Below are 16,240 nucleotides of genomic sequence, written 5' to 3' on the forward strand. Positions count from 1 at the left end.
CCTATGGGAAAATCAATGTCGTTTCTGGAGAGATTTGGGAAAAACTCCGAAAATAAGGTCTGTGGTAAACACAGGCTTAGGAGATATCATACGTTTAGATAATATTCATTAGCTAACGTAACTTTTTGTGAATTTTGAAGCATGTATTAACTTTTTTTTAAAGCACATAAAAGGCTTCTTAATTCATAAAGGTCATGTTAACTGACTGATATTATCTCATAGAACAAAACGTATTAGATCTACTAAGCCTGTGTTAACCTCAGACCTTATTTTGAGCTTTTATCCCCAAACCATGTTTTTTTCCCCCATTCGTTTGCCCCATGGGAATGGCTGAACGAACCAGAGGTAAGTCATTTGAGGTTTTTAGGACTACAAGTTGTCGAGCTCTATTAATAACAAGTTTAGGCTAATTATGCATAGGTCGTTTTTTATTGTATTTATTTATGTCAATACTGCTTGCTCATTTCAAATTAACATTCAATGTAGCCTACATTTCATCCCAAATGAAATAGCTAACTAAGCCTAATCATTTTTATAAGGTTAGATCCAGGAAAGCCACAGCTTTATCAGAGACATTGGTTTACATCATCAGAATAACACCCATATCTAATAATCTACAGGGGTGCGAATCCTATATTTTATTTTGCTTCAACGATTGGAAATTACATGCCGGTAGGCCTATTTCTCCATGCCAACCCCTCCCCACGAGCCAAAGAACAGACCGTGCATGATCCTATGCAAAGTGGTTGGAGGTTCATCAGTGGCGAGTTAAGTGCAACCTCAGCCCACTCACATTCCTGGGGTAGCCTTTGCTTTAAAGAACTAAGTAAAATAACCTTTTATATATACTGAAAAAATATATAGATGTAACAATTTCAACGATTTTAACATTCAATTCTCTGGCAACAGCTCTGGTGGACATTCGTGCAATCAGCAAGCCAATTGCATGCATCCCCAAAAGTTTAGACATCTGTGGCATTGTTGTGTGACAAAACTGCACATTTTAGAGTGGCCTTTTATTGTCCCTAGCACAAGGTGCACCTGTGTAATGATCATGCTGTTTAATCAGCTTCTAGATATGCCACACCTGTCAGGTGGATGGATTATTTTGGTAAGGATAAATGCTGACTAACAGGGATGTAAACACATTTGTGCACAATATTTGAAAGAAATAAGGTTTTTGTGTGTGTGGAACAATTCTGGGATATTTTATTTCAGCTCATGAAACATGGGACTAACACTTTACATGTTGTGTTTGTATTTTTGTTCAGTATATATGCCTATACAGTACATTCAGAAAGTATTCAGATCCCTTGACCTTTTCCATATTTTGTTACATTATAGCCTTATTCTAAAATGGATTAAAATGGGGTGTTTTCCATCATCAATCTACACAGAATACCCCATAATGACAAAGCAAAAAAAGGTTTTTAGAAATGTTTGCAAATTTATTAAAAATAAAGAACTGAAATATCACATTTACATAAGTATTCAGACCCTTTGCTATGAGACTCGAAATTGAGCTCAGGTGCATCCTGTTTCCATTGATCATCCTTGAGATGTTTCTACAACTTGATTGGAGTCCACCTGTGGTAAATTCTATTGATTGGACATGATTTGGAAAGGCACACATCTGTCTATACAGTGCCTTGCGAAAGTATTCGGCCCCCTTGAACTTTGCGAACTTTTGCCACATTTCAGGCTTCAAACATAAAGATATAAAACTGTATTTTTTTGTGAAGAATCAACAACAAGTGGGACACAATCATGAAGTGGAACGACATTTATTGGATATTTCAAACTTTTTTAACAAATCAAAAACTGAAAAATTGGGCGTGCAAAATTATTCAGACCCTTTACTTTCAGTGCAGCAAACTCTCTCCAGAAGTTCAGTGAGGATCTCTGAATGATCCAATGTTGACCTAAATGACTAATGATGATAAATACAATCCACCTGTGTGTAATCAAGTCTCCGTATAAATGCACCTGCACTGTGATAGTCTCAGAGGTCCGTTAAAAGCGCAGAGAGCATCATGAAGAACAAGGAACACACCAGGCAGGTCCGAGATACTGTTGTGAAGAAGTTTAAAGCCGGATTTGGATACAAAAAGATTTCCCAAGCTTTAAACATCCCAAGGAGCACTGTGCAAGCGATAATATTGAAATGGAAGGAGTATCAGACCACTGCAAATCTACCAAGACCTGGCCGTCCCTCTAAACTTTCAGCTCATACAAGGAGAAGACTGATCAGAGATGCAGCCAAGAGGCCCATGATCACTCTGGATGAACTGCAGAGATCTACAGCTGAGGTGGGAGACTCTGTCCATAGGACAACAATCAGTCGTATATTGCACAAATCTGGCCTTTATGGAAGAGTGGCAAGAAAGCCATTTCTTAAAGATATCCATAAAAAGTGTCGTTTAAAGTTTGCCACAAGCCACCTGGGAGACACACCAAACATGTGGAAGAAGGTGCTCTGGTCAGATGAAACCAAAATTGAACTTTTTGGCAACAATGCAAAATGTTATGTTTGGCGTAAAAGCAACACAGCTGAACACACCATCCCCACTGTCAAACATGGTGGTGGCAGCATCATGGTTTGGGCCTGCTTTTCTTCAGTAGGGACAGGGAATATGGTTAAAATTGATGGGAAGATGGATGGAGCCAAATACAGGACCATTCTGGAAGAAAACCTGATGGAGTCTGCAAAAGACCTGAGACTGGGACGGAGATTTGTCTTCCAACAAGACAATGATCCAAAACATAAAGCAAAATCTACAATGGAATGGTTCAAAAATAAACATATCCAGGTGTTAGAATGGCCAAGTCAAAGTCCAGACCTGAATCCAATCGAGAATCTGTGGAAAGAACTGAAAACTGCTGTTCACAAATGCTCTCCATCCAACCTCACTGAGCTCGAGTTGTTTTGCAAGGAGGAATGGGAAAAAATGTCAGTCTCTCGATGTGCAAAACTGATAGAGACATACCCCAAGCGACTTACAGCTGTAATCGCAGCAAAAGGTGGCGCTACAAAGTATTAACTTAAGGGGGCTGAATAATTTTGCACGCCCAATTTTTCAGTTTTTGATTTGTTAAAAAAGTTTGAAATATCCAATAAATGTCGTTCCACTTCATGATTGTGTCCCACTTGTTGTTGATTCTTCACAAAAAAATACAGTTTTATATCTTTGTTTGAAGCCTGAAATGTGGCAAAAGGTCACAAAAGTTCAAGGGGGCCGAATACTTTCGCAAGGCACTGTATAAGGTCCCGTAGTTGACTGTGCATGTCAGAGTAAAAACCAAGCCATGAGGTTGAGGGAATTGTTCGTAGATCTCTGAGGCAGGATTGTGTCGAGGCACTCTTCATAGTGCTGGCCGCCCGGCCAAACTGAGCAATCGGGAGAGAAGGCTTTGGTCAGGGAGGTGACCAAGAACCCAATGGTCACTCTGACAGAGCTCCAGAGTTCCTTTGTGGTGATGGGAGAACCTTCCAGAAGGTTCAGACAACAATCTCTGCAGCACTCCACCAATCAGGCCTTTATGGTAAAGTGGCCAGATGGAAGCCACTCCTCAGTAAAAGGCACATGACAGCCCGCATGGAGATTCCCAGAAGGCACCTAAAGGGCTCTCAGACCATGAGAAACCACATTCTCTGGTCTGATGAAATCCAGATTGAACTCTTTGGCCTGAATGCCAAGCGTCACGTCTGGAGGAAACCTGACACCATCCCTACGGTGAAGCATGGTGGTGGCCGCAACATGCTGTGTGGATGTTTTTCAGAGGCAGGGACTGGGAGACTCGAGAAGATCGAGGGAAAGATGAACGGTACAGAGAGATCCTTGATGAAAACATGCTCCAGAGCGCTCAGGACCTCAGACAGGGCCAAAGTTTAACCTTCCAACAGGACAACGACCCTAAGCACACAGCCAAGACAACACAGGAGTGGCTTCGGGACAAGTCTCTGAATGTTCTTGAGTGGCCCAGCTAGAGCCCGGACTTGAACCCAATCAAACATCTCTGGAGAGACTTGAAAATAGCTGTGTAGCGACATTCCCCGTCCAACCTGACAGAGCTTGAGAGGATCTGCAGAGAAGAATGGGAGAAACACCCCAAATACAGGTGTGTCAAGCTTATAGTGTCATACCCAAGAAGACTTGAGGCTGTAATCACTGCCAAAGGTGCTTCAACAAAGTACTGAGTAAAGGGTCTGAATACTTAGTTGTGGCGGGCCAGACAAGGCCCCTGTGGCCTCATTTATAAACCATGCATAGTAAAAAAAATATACCCGAAAATGTGCCAGCCTAGTTTTCACGCAAAGTTAGATTTTTGTTTTTAATGAACTTGAGGGGAGAATGTGCTCACCTCCCTGAAAACTTTAGACCAGTGGTCACCAACCTTTTTGGCGTGAAGATCACTTTCGCAGTCAAAATCTACCTCTCAGAATTATTTTAAACACGACTTAAAAATTGTTACATTAACCTAAACCTATAAAAACAATTCTATAGAAATGAGGTTTGTGCAATAGGCTTAATACATTATAACAGCATATTGGCTATAAGCCTGGCCTGACTATTGTTATTCTCAGACAATATTGATTGTACTCTGACTTATCATATAGGCTAGTATCAAACTCTGCTGTGGCCGGGGTCATGGAAGCTATAGGCACTGTGGTTGTAGCTATCTGATTAGCCAGCGCAGTAGGCACCCTCGATTTAGCCACAGATCTCCCATGCAACAAATGACCATGCGCAACTATCATTTAATTGGACCTAGTAGAATATATACACTATTGAACAACAATTAGTATTTTGTATGCCGTGCCACGACATGCCAAGAGTTCCAAATGATTCAGCAAATAAAGGGATGTTTTTATCACCATAAAAAGGTGAGTGGATTTGTGTCTTGCTCATTTAATGCTCATTCAGAAATGTAGTGTGAAATTTACTCAACTGTTATAAATGAGGAGACAGGACGACTGTTGTAAAGCTCGAGTGCCTGTAATGTCTATATATGCCCACTAGATATCAACATATTCATACAAATGAAGGACACAACTTGGAAACAGCACGTTTGTAGAAGTTTGTAAAACCTTCAAAGTTTGAAAAACCACTTGCCAACCAACCCAGCACAATTTCACTGATAGGGGCTAAAGCAAAGGTATATTCTCATCCACTGCAATAATACACACTTTCTTGAAGAGGTAGAACCCTTTTTCCATTTGATTTGGAATGTTTTGTTGAATATATTGTGCTGTAGTTCACTAAAAAAGATTGCAGTATAACTGCAGTATACTGCAAATACTGCGTCCAAAATAACACTGTTTTTTAAAGTGCAGTATAGTTATTCTGCAATTATTGCCTCCATAATGCCACAGTCGACTGCAGTTACTGCACTTTTACTGCAGTTTCAAAACTGCAATCTTTTTTTGTAAAGGGAATTGTAAAGATATAGAATTACTGAAACATTATTTTTTATTTTTTATGCAAAGTCAATTGTTTGGGCATCTTTTATTTCGAAAAACATGTTCAATATTATAATACCTTTAGAGGCATTAGCTCATTAGCTCAGTTCTTTTTCCAGTACAATATAAACTAATTTGAGGCATACAGTAACAAACAGTCGGGAAGTTTAAAAAAAACATGAACTTCTGAAACCATTTCCCTTACTTATTCAAAATAGACCCTGCATGGCTACTAACCTAAAAAATGTATTTTATCTGAATCCCTAATCATTTCATTAGTACACATTGTTCTGTGAAACTGTAGAACGTGCTGGATTGTAAAAATGTTACTGTGGGTAATTTGAGGGACCAAAGTACAACCCTGTCTTCAGCGGTAGAGATGTGGAGTCCTGTGTAGCTAGCTGTACAGTGTGCGTTTCTGCTCTCTGCCAAATGCCAATCTTTATCTGGCAGCAGAGCTATAAAGCGTGCGGCTGCAGGAGTAATTGGCCTATGTGAGGTGTCCATTCCACCATGAATAACTCCACTAGCCTCAGGGTGCGGTTGCCAGTGCTGGTACTGTTGATGGAAGTGGTTTTCCTTGGTCTCTTTGCCGGCTTTGTCACCTACGACGACAATGCCAACGCCAAGTTTCAGAACAATGAGACCAACCCTATGGACAACTCCCTGTATCGGGACTATCCCTTCTTCGCGGATGTGCAGGTGATGATCTTCGTTGGCTTCGGCTGCCTGCTGGCCTTTCTGCGGCTCTATGGCTTCAGCGGGATGGTCTTCAACTTCTTAACAGCCACCTTTACCATCCAGTGGGCCATCTTGATGCAGGGCTACTTCCAGTTCTACTCTGATGGAAAGATCCACCTTGGGGTCATCAACCTGCTCAATGCTGAGTTTGCCTGTGCCGTGGTGCTCATCTCCTTTGGGGCGGTGCTGGGAAAGACCAGTCCGGTGCAGCTGCTGGTTATGGCCCTGCTAGAGGTCCCTATCTTTGCCGTGACAGAGTGGGCTGTGCTGAAGTACCTAAAGATCAATGACGCAGGTGGCTCCATCCTCATCCACCTGTTTGCCTGTTACTTTGGGTTGGGGGTCACGTTTGTGCTGTATCGGCCTAGCCTGAATGACGGCCACGTCAAGGAGGTTACCAGTTACCAGTCAGACATCCTGTCGTTGATGGGCACCCTGTTTCTCTGGGTGTTCTGGCCCTCTTTCAACTCTGCTCTGACCTTAAAGGGTGATGACCAGCACAGGGCCGTCCTGCACACCTTCATAGGCCTCAGCTCCTCAACGATGACCGCTTTCGCCTTATCTGCCGTATTCAACAAGAGAGGCAAGCTCACCATGGCCGACATTCAAAATGTGACTCTGGCGGGTGGTGTGACTGTTGGGGCCTCTGTGGACATGATGATCTCCCCTGCAGCCGCCTACGCCCTTGGGATCATGGGCTGTACCGCCTGCTTCATGGGATACAGGTACCTCACCCCGTTCTTGGCCCGCCACTTCAGGATCCAAGACCAGTGTGGCATCCACAATCTCCACGGCCTCACCGGCCTCATATCCTGCACGGCTGGCATTTGTGCCATCCTCATGGCCAACGAAGAAACCTATGGCCCCAGCATGTACCAGATCTTCTCCCACCGTGCACCCATGGAGGGAGACCCAAAGCTCCTAGAGCTACAGCAGCTGATCCCAGGGCTGAGGCCCGGGCTGGGGCGCACCGCCAAGGAGCAAGCCGTCTACCAGGTGGCAGCTATCTTCTCTACCATCGGGGCAGCCGCTGTCGGTGGGGTGCTGACCGGCTTTGCACTGAAATTGCCCTGTCTCGCTACGCCGTCTGACGAGTTCTGCTTTGACGACGAGCTGTTCTTCGACGTGCCCTCTGATTTTGCCAGCATGGGGGTGCACAAGGCCCCCCCCAGCATAAAGGACATTTAGGACAATACCAAGGTCTGAACTCACATTTCAGGCTTCCAGCCCTGTATGGGGACACTGGGTTAGCAATACTGAGGAATGAATGTGAAGGTGTGACGCTGCAAAATGTTGCACAAATGTTCCACTCTCTCTTATATGACATGAGAAGATGGGATTGACATCTTATACATTCTTGCCAGCTTTCAAGTTCTTTGGCATTTTGATCAATTAAAAAATGTGTTTGTTGTGTACAGAAGGAATAGCTGCTGTTCATTTTGGCCTGTTATTGCCATTGACAATTGTTATACAATTATTTGTTTTGTTAATTTTGCAAGATGACAATTTCAGATATGCACTTTTTTACAGAGTGAATGTAAGAGTGAGAAATAAAGTGTTATACTCAAAGATGCTGTCAGAGGAATTTACATAACTATTTTAAAAAGATGAATGCAATAATGGATGATTTAGAAATATTGATAATGGGCTGAATTTGTACAAAAATGATCAAAGTTTTGACAATACAATTGATGCTTTTTTTTCAGTATGTTTATTGATGTTTTCAAATCATATTTTTGACTTTATTGGAAATAAAACATGAATTATATTTAATTTATATTTGTTATTCAACTTTTTGTTATTTGTTATTAGACATCATGACAACTTCTATGAAAGCTTTAGTGAACAAGGAAACATGCGTTGTTGATCCTCACATCAAGAACACAGTTAGCCCTACTCATGTTCACTTGTGATGTTCATGGTCTTGCACTATAACCTTTCAGATATTAGCTTTTCAATAAGCTTTGTATACCTTTTTTGTCTACGTTACGGTATGTTTTATGTACATCCATTATTAGTTATAAGGTTAGACAGGAAACACTTTTTATGTCTCAAAGGTTGGCATTATCGGATTTTTTGTTGTTGTTATGATTCCCAAGAAAGAGAGGTCCATATATTTATGAGGTTATACAAGGGACAATTGGTGTTACCTGAAAATGTTTTATGTGTTTCAGGTCCATTGACAGATCTTGAGGAGATCTGCATGTTCAAAATGTGTAATTAGTTTAGGAATTTGGAGTAGCTTAACGCTAAGCCTCTAATCAAACTCTCTCAGCTGTCATTCACTTCCAGGACAGAGTCCAGGACAGATATCTAACACCATTTTTTTTCTCACTGTAAAAAAAAAATACAACTTAGAAAAATGTCCATGGAGCTTAAATATCCAAGTTGGCTGGACTTCATATTGGGAAATTGGTCAGCTGACATGGAATACTCCACTAACCTAATGATTTTTGCTCAAAGTGAGCTGAATTTGTAAGACAATGTTGCGTGAACTGAAATATTTAAGTTGAGTTGAGCTGATCACACAATAGTTTAGTTTGCTGAGACCCGTAATGTAAAATACTGTTTTGGCTTAAAAACATGTGTTTCATTAACTTTATTTTAGTCAAAACTAGAAAGGACTCAAAGCGGACTGACTCGAAGGCTGCGTTTACACAGGCAGCCCAATTCTTTTTATTTTAATCAAACAGATCAGCTCTGAAAAAGGTTGGATGTAGTGTTGATTTTCCAGATTATTAAACAACTAATTGACCCATGTTGGTTCAATTACTTGAATTCCATTTAGTAAATTATTTTGTGAGCTCAACGAGCCGTTTCAAGCACAAGATTACATAAAATCCACAACGAACTGTGGGACGGTGAAGGAGTTGTTGTTTTCAATGGGAAAATATTCAACCTAGTTCAGCGCAGAAAATGTGATAATTAACTACAATGACCAGAATCCATTGCTCCTATTCTTCCCGGGCCTGCACACAGACCATATGAGAATGTCCAACACAGTGACGAGACCCGATTGATAGTTGTAGCAGACTTGAAAGTATGCCTTATCTACTTTGAAGAACTACTAAAATAGTGATTTCGTCAGACACCTCTGCAGCATGGGCAACTGTGGTAACCCAATGATCACGGGATACCATTTTCACTGTCTGTCTGCTGTCTGATAAGAGATAACAGGATGACATTAAGAAATTAAATAATAAAGTCATACATTTAAAATATATATATATATATATATATATATATATAACTATATATATAACTGAAATATTGTATTTAAGTAAAGTAATGTGAATAAATGATAGTGGTTAATAAGTGATAAGACTTAATGGGCAGTCACTACGATCATGGGGCTCTTATTAATTGCTTTATTCTGTGTTAGAGGCAGTGTAATGTTTTCAGTGTTTTGGCAATTGAATGTTCTCAATATTTGGCTTGGAATTTCAATGAAAAAGCTCAAATCATTTCAAGGTCATATTTCATAATGCATTTAATGTAAAAAAAATATATAATAATTTAAAACCATGATTATTTTTTTTACAGCAGAACCAAAACCAAACCGAGCCCTAAAAACACTAATCGCTCAGCACTAGTCTGATGTGAAAATATCTGATGTTATTGGTCAAAATAACAATTTGTGGAAACATTTTCAGAATTTAGCTGCCTGTGTAAACGCAGCCTTCATGCAACGTTAACATACTTGTTCCATCCAAAACAAAAATATATATTACAGCCATCAATAACCAAATCATTTCCATAGTGGTAATTCTGTAGAGCAATGGTAAGGTGTTGTAGTCACTGGCTCTGGGTCCGAGTCCCGGTTGGGGCTACCCACAGAATTCGCAATCTTTTCCCATTGATCTTACATCGTTAAGTTGAGAGGACTTGAAATCCAAAGTGTCAACTTGAAAAATCAAGGCAACCAGCTGCATTACGATTTCTAGTTAACTCAACTTTGGCAAATGTGTTGAGACAACTCAGGAATGTACGTTAGCTGGTTGCCTAGATTTTTTAAATTGACTCAATTTACAGTGTACACTGCAGACATTTTGTTCTCAAATTAAATACCAGAGGTCACAGGGTAATAATTGATTTCAATTACTGACAAGAGATCATACACCATTAACATCTCAATGTAGTGGAACTCAGTCTGGCTTTAAACAAGACCTATCTATCAAGTTCATCTCATGATGAATTATAAAAAGTGCAGCTCAAAAGAAACATTTTATGCTTAATGAACAACCCTACAAAAGGGATACGAAGAAACATCCATTATAAGAGGGAGAGACTAAAGCTTTGTTAGGTAGTAACAATCATTGAACTTTGTTTTGGCTCTTTTACAGTCTTAATCTCCTGTTTGCAATCTTAATCTAGGGTTTACTATTTTATCAGCACCTCAATAATCATACAATTCTATATCAGCACCAGCAGCTTATGTTAAGAATGCAACAGGTTGAAGGATCAAGGAAAGGCTACCCTGTCCCGGAAAATAAAGATTGAATGGTTTATAATGGATGATTAGCAGCTATTTATGACCGGCATTGTGATATAAATGTAGGATCTTAATTTGATCACCCTGTGGCAGGAGATCATCCCTGCAATGCAGGAAATGTCATACTTGTAGTGTATTAGTAGTTTAAAAAGACTTCTGAAGTCTGTCATTTCAACTTGGAAATTTCAGAGTTGATTTTCCCTCACAAAAAAATGTGTCAACACCTACAAAAATGTCCGTTAATTATAATTCCACATAATAATGAACATTTCCTGTTTCTGCAGGCTTTTTTTCCTGCTGTAGAAAACTGGCTCAAATTAAGATCCTACATCTGTACCTATTGCCTATTGCTGACCTGGCTCAAGATGTTCTGTTGGAAAACTCCAATATATATACAGTGCCTTGCGAAAGTATTCGGCCCCCTTGAACTTTGCAACCTTTTGCCACATTTCAGGCTTCAAACATAAAGATATAAAACTGTATTTTTTTGTGAAGAATCAACAACAAGTGGGACACAATCATGAAGTGGAACGACATTTATTGGATATTTCAAACTTTTTTAACAAATCAAAAACTGAAATATTGGGCGTGCAAAATTATTCAGCCCCCTTAAGTTAATACTTTGTAGCGCCACCTTTTGCTGCGATTACAGCTGTAAGTCGCTTGGGGTATGTCTCTATCAGTTTTGCACATCGAGAGACTGACATTTTTTCCCATTCCTCCTTGCAAAACAGCTCGAGCTCAGTGAGGTTGGATGGAGAGCATTTGTGAACAGCAGTTTTCAGTTCTTTCCACAGATTCTCGATTGGATTCAGGTCTGGACTTTGACTTGGCCATTCTAACACCTGGATATGTTGATTTTTGAACCATTCCATTGTAGATTTTGCTTTATGTTTTGGATCATTGTTTTGTTGGAAGACAAATCTCCGTCCCAGTCTCAGGTCTTTTGCAGACTCCATCAGGTTTTCTTCCAGAATGGTCCTGTATTTGGCTCCATTCATCTTCCCATCAATTTTAACCATCTTCCCTGTCCCTGCTGAAGAAAAGCAGGCCCAAACCATGATGCTGCCACCACCATGTTTGACAGTGGGGATGGTGTGTTCAGCTGTGTTGCTTTTACGCCAAACATAACGTTTTGCATTGTTGCCAAAAAGTTCAATTTTGGTTTCATCTGACCAGAGCACCTTCTTCCACATGTTTGGTGTGTCTCCCAGGTGGCTTGTGGCAAATTTTAAACAACACTTTTTATGGATATCTTTAAGAAATGGCTTTCTTCTTGCCACTCTTCCATAAAGGCCAGATTTGTGCAATATACGACTGATTGTTGTCCTATGGACAGAGTCTCCCACCTCAGCTGTAGATCTCTGCAGTTCATCCAGAGTGATCATGGGCCTCTTGGCTGCATCTCTGATCAGTCTTCTCCTTGTATGAGCTGAAAGTTTAGAGGGACGGCCAGGTCTTGGTAGATTTGCAGTGGTCTGATACTCCTTCCATTTCAATATTATCGCTTGCACAGTGCTCCTTGGGATGTTTAAAGCTTGGGAAATCTTTTTGTATCCAAATCCGGCTTTAAACTTCTTCACAACAGTATCTCGGACCTGCCTGGTGTGTTCCTTGTTCTTCATGATGCTCTCTGCGCTTTTAACGGACCTCTGAGACTATCACAGTGCAGGTGCATTTATTCGGAGACTTGATTACACACAGGTGGATTGTATTTATCATCATTAGTCATTTAGGTCAACATTGGATCATTCAGAGATCCTCACTGAACTTCTGGAGAGAGTTTGCTGCACTGAAAGTAAAAGGGCTGAATAATTTTGCACGCCCAATTTTTCAGTTTTTGATTTGTTAAAAAAGTTTGAAATATCCAATAAATGTCGTTCCACTTCATGATTGTGTCCCACTTGTTGTTGATTCTTCACAAAAAAATACAGTTTTATATCTTTATGTTTGAAGCCTGAAATGTGGCAAAAGGTCGCAAAGTTCAAGGGGGCCGAATACTTTCGCAAGGCACTGTATATATATATATATAGTGTACTTGTGTGTGTGTATGTATGTATGTGTATATATATATATATATATATATATATATATATATATATATATATATTGTCATTTACACCGGATAGGTTTTGTGAAATGTGTTGTTTTAAAGGGTCAGCCATAGCACCCCTGTAGCAAATTGGGGTTAAATGCCTTGCTCAAAGACACAGACAAATGCTTCACCTTGTCGACTCGGGTATTCAAACCAGCGACCAATGCTCTAACGCCGCTAGGCTACCTATCACCAATAGTTAGGGATTATTGTTGCTGAGTGGACTGTCTTGGTTGAATAATAAAATAATAATTGCCCTCATAAGTAAATTGCCGCTATTAACTACAAATATTTTTTTCAATTCTGTTCAAGGTCGTGGGATCACGTGTTGAATCTTTTAATTTCCATTACAAGGTCCAGAGTTGTTCCTGGTCAGGTTACATGGTCAGGAAACCCCCTGGCCCCAGACATTAGGAATAAACTATTTTTATTAGCAAGTCGGTGGTGTTGCTTTTGCACTTGATAAAGCAGTCTACTGTGTGAAGCCCTATGCTGCTGGTCCCCTCTTACAGGAGCTCTGGGCACAGAGCCATGTAGGATTACTGGTTTCCTGATACACAGGGTCAAAGTGGTCAAAACATTGTACTATGTCCACAATGTTGATTTCAGCCAGAGCTTCGACACAATACCATCCACGTTACACGTTATCTTTGGTAGAGAGTACAGAGCAGGATCTCTTCAAACTACTTTGAACTCTCTGTCCACTTTCAAGTACGGGTGCTGAGGATGCTGCAGCACCCCCTGAAAAATCTGAATTAAAAAGAAAAATAATACATTTTTAAATATATATTTTTCACAAAAGTAGTGTACTGGGCCTTTACTAGTATTAGCGGACCGATATGGTCTTTAGCGCAGAAAAAATATTTTTGCAGCATCTCTGCTTTGGCAAAAAAGGTAGTTGTACAATTAAGAACAGTATCTTGCATGATTCAATTGTTGTAATTGTAAGAGTTCTTGTCCTGTCCATTTTGGTCTCATTCTAATGTATTCAGAAAGAACAAAACCCAAAACCCCTCAAACATTTAAATCAAAAGGTGGAAAGTTATATGCAAAGACACAAAACCGCAAATTAAATATTTTTCTTGATCAAATAACATGGAAAACAACCACTATATGTGCAGTATTACTTTACCATCCTTACAAACCACTTAATGTAAATGTGCATTACTGTATTATACATAGGCTGGTCATCTATGATTGTACCTGTAGACTTTCCATCACCATGAAGAAAAACAATGGACAATACAGTAATTGAGTACATGGAGACATCAAGTGGTTTGTGATGATGAGATGTGATGATGTGGCTCAGTTGGTAGCGCATGGTGTTTGAATTGCTAGGGTTATGGGTTCATTTCCCAAGGGGGAGCAGTATGAAAATGTATGCACTCACTACTGTAAGTTGTCCTGGATAAGCATGTCTACTGAAAAAGGAATGAATAGACCATTTCAGCTTTCACATATAAATTAGTTGCATAATCTCCAAAAAAAATGTACCATGTTAATAATTCCTTAATATGGTATAATTGATTATCGTTATCTCTTGTTTATTCATTTACCATTTTGACCATAAAGTATTTTCTCATTAACAATTATCGCTGGATTATTACTCCTGACATCCTGACTGAGAAAAAATGCTGGACAGCACAACTGCTACGTCCGTCGTTAGAAACGAACGTAAAGCTCTGTAGCGCTAAACAGCAACTATACAAAGACAAGATCCCACAAACTAGGGTGGAAAACAGGCTGCCTAAGTATGATTCCCAATCAGAGACAACGATAGACAACTGCCTCTGATTGGGAACCATACCCGGCCAGCAAAGAAATAGAAAACTAGAATTCCCACCCAAATCATACCCTGACCTAACCAAATAGAGAAATAAAAAGGCTCTAAGGTCAGGGCGTGACAGTACCCCCCCCCCCTCCCCCAAAAAAAGGTGCGGACTCCGGCCGCAAAACCTGACTCTATGAGGCAGGGTCCGGGTGGGCATCTAGCCTCGGTGGCGGCTACGGTTCGGGGCATAGACCCCGCTCCGCTTGCTGATCCCTCCGCTTCCGTGGAACCGGACCGTAGATCGTCGCCGAAGGAACCAGACCGTGGATCGTCGCCGGAGGCTCCGGACTTCCGACCGTCGCTGGAGGCTCCGAACTGCCAACCGTCGCTGGGGGCTCTGGACTGCCGACCTTCGCTGGAGGCCCTGGACTGCAGACCGTCGCTGGGGGCTCTGGACTGCCGACTGTCGCTGGAGGCCCTGGACTGCAGACCGCCGCTGGAGGCTCTGGACTGCAGACCGTTGCTGGAGGCCCCGGGCCATGGATCACCACTGGAGGCTTCGTGCCATGGATCATCAATGGAGGCTTCGGGCCATGGATCATCACTGGAGGCTTCGGGCCATGGATCATCACTGGAGGCCGGGTGCGTAGAGCTTGCACAGGACACACCGGGCTGGAGACGTACTGGAGGCCTGGTGCATGGAGCCTGCACAGGATATACTGGGCCGTGGAGACGCACCGGATGTCTGTAGCGCAGAGCTGGCACAACCCGTCCTGGCTGGATACTCACTTTAGCCCGGCAACTGCAGGGCGCTGGCACAGGACGCACTGAGCTGTGAAGGCGCACCGAAGACACATTGCGCAGACCCGGCGCAGGATATCCTGGTTCGAAGAGACGCACCGGAGACCAGGAGCACTGAGCCGGCACAATCCGTCCTGGCTGAATGCCCACTTTAGCACGGCAAATGCGGGGAGCTGGCACAGAGCGCACCGGGCTGTGGATGCGTACCGGAGACACAGTACGTGTAACCGCAAAGCGGTACCCCCCAGCACCGACGCCCACGTCATCTGCCCCAAAAAGCCTCTCGGGTTTCCGTCGTGTGCTCTCCTCCTAACCATGCGGCTTGGTCTCTTTGTGGTGGGATCTTCTGTTACGTCCGTCATTAGAAGGAGACCAAGGTGCAGCGTGGCAGGCGTACATTTGACTTTATTTTCAAATGACACCAAAAAAACACGATACGAACGTAAAGCTCTGTAGCGCTAAACAGCAACTATACAAAGACAAGATCCCACAAACTAGGGTGGAAAACAGGCTGCCTAAGTATGATTCCCAATCAGAGACAACTATAGACAGCTGCCTCTGATTGGGAACAATACCCGGCCAGCAAAGAAATAGAAAACTAGAAATCACACCCTGACCTAACCAAATAGAGAAATAAAAAGTCTCTCTAAGGTCAGGGAGTGACAACAAAGTCTGCAAGAAAGCAGAACATTATAGTACATTTATATCTATGAACAGTTATCTATGCAAATAATACATCTGGTCTAATAAATACTGGGTAAATATTTGGTGAACCTATAGTGTACGTCTGATATTAATTTCAGTTCAATCCGTTTAGGAGGTTCATTGAATTTCCAATTCAACAATTAAAAATTATGATTATTTTAAATGAGGATATTC

The 16,240-nt window shown here is 41.4% G+C and overlaps 1 pseudogene across 1 annotated transcript; it reads left to right on the top strand.

The window, feature by feature from the left end:
- Window positions 1-5,547: 5,547 nt before the first annotated feature.
- Window positions 5,548-7,973, top strand: LOC110494158 (ammonium transporter Rh type B pseudogene; annotated as a pseudogene). The gene has a single exon (XR_016487936.1). The product of XR_016487936.1 is annotated as an ammonium transporter Rh type B pseudogene (transcript).
- The last annotated feature ends 8,267 nt before the right edge of the window (window positions 7,974-16,240 follow it).

This window comes from Oncorhynchus mykiss, chromosome 17, assembly GCF_057628025.1.
Source record: "Oncorhynchus mykiss isolate SJ-2025 chromosome 17, ASM5762802v1, whole genome shotgun sequence".
Lineage (NCBI taxonomy): Eukaryota > Metazoa > Chordata > Actinopteri > Salmoniformes > Salmonidae > Oncorhynchus > Oncorhynchus mykiss.